Source organism: Protomyctophum bolini, assembly GCF_963924005.1.
Source record: "Protomyctophum bolini genome assembly, chromosome: 6".
Classification (NCBI taxonomy): domain Eukaryota; kingdom Metazoa; phylum Chordata; class Actinopteri; order Myctophiformes; family Myctophidae; genus Protomyctophum; species Protomyctophum bolini.
This window is the reverse complement of record NC_137867.1, coordinates 45477504-45482574: the sequence shown is the minus strand read 5'-3', so window position 1 is coordinate 45482574 and position 5071 is coordinate 45477504. Positions and strand designations below refer to the sequence as shown.

General features: G+C 40.6%; 1 long non-coding RNA gene across 2 annotated transcripts; it reads right to left on the bottom strand.

Moving 5' to 3' along the window:
• Nucleotides 1-3287: 3287 nt before the first annotated feature.
• LOC308316545 lies at nt 3288-4094 on the bottom strand. 2 transcript variants are annotated; one of them, XR_013964179.1, is made up of 3 exons: nt 4020-4094; nt 3743-3839; nt 3288-3353 (listed from the first exon to the last, which is right to left on the bottom strand). It is a non-coding gene; the product is annotated as an uncharacterized lncRNA (long non-coding RNA). The 2 variants fall into 2 exon arrangements; XR_013964180.1 differs by having other exon boundaries at nt 3291-3341.
• Nucleotides 4095-5071: the final 977 nt, after the last annotated feature.

Here is a 5071-nt window from a genome sequence, read left to right as displayed (position 1 = left end):
GAGAATCACTGCTAGAGCCGTACAAATCTTCTCTTATGGGGGTCCCTAGCTGGCATATCTTTTCAAATGGGGGTCCGAGAGATAATTAGTGTCGATGTGGGGGTCCTTGACATGAAAAAGGTTGGGGACCACTGATGTAAACAGGTCTTATAGTGTTGTATCCCTTGTAGAAGTTTTTGTATTGACCTGTACTCATTGAAATGTTACTACCCATAACACAGGCCTACTGTGAATACCAATGTCAATCAATCAATTAAATGTGCAGTTGAGCCAACGACGTCGAGTCTGTGGGGGCTATGGGGCTGTAGCCCCCATGAAGAATTAAATAGCCCCCATGAAGATTTTCGTGGACATTTTATATTAACATTACAGATTTTCTGGGAATTATTGACCCTCTGTGACTCTGTCGCAAAATTCCGAAAATGTGAACCTCTCCGCCGGCTGTTCAGGTGTTAAAAGTACTCAAATGCTAATCAGGTTTCTTTTGTTTTCACCTAGCCAGGTATTATATGCCTACAGTACAGTGCCCATAGGCGGCGGGTGTGTAAGGCTAGGGAAGGCTTAGCCTTCCCAAAAATTATGCTGGGTATTTTTTTAAATATATATAATATATGTGCGCAGCATTATATAGAAGGCTATTGTGTGTGTGTGTGTGTGTGTGTTGTTGCTCCCTGGTGATCGGGTAGGTAGGCTATACAGCAACTGGCCTAATCAGCATATGATTGGCTACTATTGGTATGTTTGTAAATCTCGTCCGCTTCCAGTCGCTTTGTAGCAAACAGTAGCGCGCGCTGGTTTGTTTTGGGAAACAGCAAAACGCAAAATTTGCCAAGGCAAAGATAAAGTAATTCAGAAGAAGAAGCTGTGACTCGGCTGTCAGAACTCAGCACCACCACCAGTGCCCGCACGGTTCACACCACTGCAGCAACACTGACACGTTCAGCGGAGTGACTGCTGTCTCCGTGCCGTCTGTGAAGAGCCATGAGCCGCGACTCCCGGGAGGGGCAGCAACACCGCTGGGTAATCTACACAGACTATAGTGAGACTAAACACACCGACTCAAAAGACCCATATCGTCCAAAATACCGGTAGGCTAATCAGTTGTTGTCTGTGTATAGGCTAATTAATTGGTAAAAGTATGCTAAATAACTCATTTTTAGACCATTTGGGAAATAAATAAATCCGCGGCGGCGCGATCTAAGGGTAATGGACACATAACGGACACCCGGGTATAAATGCAATAATTTATTAACAAGAAAATAATGAATATTTACAGATATATGGCATCATGCATAAATTACAATGAACATGAAACATATTACTTTTATTAAAAAAAATTGTATGGCGTCTTCTCTCGTGTATCATCAGATGTCCGGCTCCATGCTCGCCTCTCCTTGGAGGCCAGTTGGGTCAAAACAAAATATACCACATTGTGACAGCTGTAGTGAGTCTATACAGTCCACCTGCCTGCTGGCAATATAGCCTGGTTGTGATATGTAGATGTGATTGATTTTTTTTTTTTTTTTTAAGTCATTCTATAACAAAGTAATTTAATTTATTTTATGTATTAATTGTATTTTATATATTACTATGTTATTACTAATTTTATGTATAACTATATTACCAATTGTATTTATTTGATGTATTACTAATTTTACTTCATGCATTACACATTGTATTTGTTTTATGCATTACTGTTATTACTAATTTTATTTTTTATGCATTTATTTATTTTATGCATTACTGTTATTACTAATTTTATGCATTACTATATTGATAATTTAATTTATTTTATGTATTATTGTCTATATTACTAATTATATTTATTTTATCCATTACTATGCTATTACTAATTTTATTTTATGTATTACTAATTTAAATTTACTTTTATTTTACCATTTTATTTTACTATAATCCATTTTTTTATCGTTCGTTTTATACATTTATTTATATTATTATCTAGTTATTTATATTTTTTATTTATTTTATTGTTTAGAGCCCTGATTGATCACATCTACATATCACCACTACCAGTCAGGATCTGAGTGACTCAGAACCCTGGTGACCTCCAGATGGAGCCACACAGGAGACCAGCAACGTCCTAAAGAAAAGAAAGAAATGCTCATTACTACTTTGTTCATAAAACAATATTGATTGAAATATTTATTAACAGTTTGCAGAATTACAGTACATGTCAAGCACAAACTCAATACAAAGACTGTTAACTGTAAGTGGACGACCCAATTAAGCATTACACTTGTTTACAAGAGGGTCCACCATGTTCAATTCATCAAAACATTTAGAGACGTACAAATAAGACACTTCTATAGTCAAAGAACAGAACAGGAATTCATCATAAAGGAGGTAAAAAGGGAAAATAAACGTATACAGTGAGGGGAAAAAGGGAGTCAAGGGATTCACATGTCTTAATGACTGTTGGTAGGGCGTTCCACATTTTGGTGGCATAGGAGTGAAAATAATTTAGTCCCTTGTTTGTGCCGAATCTGGGTTGTACATGGTTCGTTGCACTCCCTCTGGTGTTGTGGGTGTGGACTTCGTTAACATAAAAGTATCTAGACAGGTACATGGGTATCTTGGTGGTGTATCGAATCTCGTGGACCAGACCCATTGCAAGATGCTGTACTCTGTCGTCAACCCTAAGCCATTCCAGCCTGTCAAAGTGGGCAGGAGTGAGGTAGGTTCGGGGGGTGAGGCCAAGTAGGAGCCTGACCAGTTTGTTTTGGGAGGTCTGGAGCCTAGTTTTAAGGGCATTTGAGGTGCATGCATAGTCAAAGAAACCTTGTACGAGGGCTCCTGTTAAGGTCTTCAAGGTGTTTTTGTTGACCAGTGAGGAGATCCTGTAAAGGAATCTTGTTCTTTGGTTGACTTTTTTGATTACGTTGGTGGCCATTTTATCACCGGAAAGATTAGCCTCCAGGATGGAACCTAGGTAGGTAATTTCATCTTTACGTGTGATAACATTGTCACCAACTCTAACCAAGAAGCCATTTGCCTTGCTGAGATTACTATTAGATCCAAAGAGAATGGATTCAGTTTTTCCCAGGTGTAAAGATAGTTTGTTATCAGCGAGCCAGGTGCAGATTCTACCGAGTTCAGAGCTGAGGGCCTTTTCAACCTGCAGTTTGTTCCTGTCCGAGACTAGCAGTGCCGAGTCATCTGCGAACAGGAACAAGTTGCAGTCACAAGCTGATGTCATGTCATGATCATAGTGTGTGTGCATGTGTTGTATAGTTACCTTGCTGTGATGTAACTCCAAAGGTAACTCCATAGTTGCTCCATCGGCTAGAAACGTGCTCTTCACCGGCATGATGATCTTGTTCCTAAAAAAAAGTCTATAGTCAACCCTAACTGATTACAGAACATGATATAAAAAAACACAACTAGAAGGATTTAGGCCTGTCACAATTACCTAATTGCCAAGTATTTGAGATACTTTTTTAGAGATTAGTCATAATTGTCTCCATGTTGAAATAATGCAAGCAACCGATCTACAAGCTCTAAATGTGTCACTTTGTAATTTACAAATGTGTATAAAGTCATTGAATTATGCCATGTGCAGCTTTTTGTTTACAAAGCCTACAAAAGCCAAAGTTTTATTTAGAATGTTAGTATGACGCAATTAAATTGTTACTTGTAATTTATTTGAGCGACAATTAAATCGGCCATTATAAAACCTTAAATTCTGACAGGCCTAAACAGGTTCCAGTGGCGTCTACCGAACCTTCTAGCTCCGTCCGAGCCTCCCAGCGACCCAGAAGTCCTCAGCGGAAACATCCGGGGAAAGCTTCGGATCTCGGGCATCGGCTGAGATCTCCATTCTAATAAAGAACGAAAGACACACACCCCAAATTAGCTTTGCTGTGTGTGCGTGTCCTGTCACAACATACACATGCACTTACAGTAACGTTTAAGAATAGGGATCGACCAATTATCGGCAAAGGACGATTATTGGCTTTTTACGAAGCCTAAAAAAGCCCTAACCCTAAAGCGGTTCGTACCGTTGAGTTCCTCACTGAGAAGGCCCAGGTCCGAAGTCCTCCAGCATCTACCCAGATCTCCGTCCTCCGTCCTCCCATCCATCCAGGCCCAGGTCCGAAGTCCTCCAGCGTCTACCCAGATCTCCGTCCTCCCATCCATCCAGGCCCAGGTCCGAAGTCCTCCAGCGTCTACTCAGATCTCTGTCCTCCCATCCATGGACAGACCTGCAGATCTCCATCTCTAGAGGCTCCAGCTGTGTCTATGATCTCCATCCTGAGAGAGAAAGAAACCATTAGATCTACAAGCTCACAACACGTTGCAGTGTGAGCTTGTAGATCTGCTATTTTTGCTGAACGGAATAGGGATGCTGGGGTTGAAGTAGTTAAAAAACACAATGGATTACTGTAAATGATGCCATTCTTTGTACCATAACAGTACAAAAGCAGTTATCCATCCTCAGAAACAAGCAAGAACTATTCCTACTCACAGCTCATCAGAGTCCTCTGAGGAAGGCCCCGGGGGGGGGGAGCTTTGGAACGGAACGGATCTCTGTCCAGGGAACATCAGATCGTCTATCGATATCGCCATTCTAACAAAGAAAAAAAACACACCAAATTAGCCTTTCTGTGTGTGTGGTGTATGTGTGTGTGTGTGTGTGTGTGCACTCCCTGTCCAGCAGCCGCGTTCCAGCGACGTCTACCGCGATCTTCATCCTAACAAAGAAAGATTGATTAGAGTGACCAAGAGCCAGATATATATTCTATCCTGTCACAACATATACATCCTAGTACATCAAACTTTTATTTATAGAGAACATTTAAACAGAAGCTAAACATATCACTTACAGTAATAAACGTTTCAGTTAGGGTTCTTTTTGACAGGCCTAACAGGGTCTTACTTTGAGTCGTCTTCAGAGGAATGCAGATTCCTGGACAGCGGGAGACCTGCAGTACATCTGGAAGAAAGACATGGCGGTTATAGTCTATGAATGGCTTCATAGAAAAGAGCTTCGCACATCACTCCCTTGTTGTTGCCAATAGTCTGGATAGTCTATACTTCTTATCATTGATGA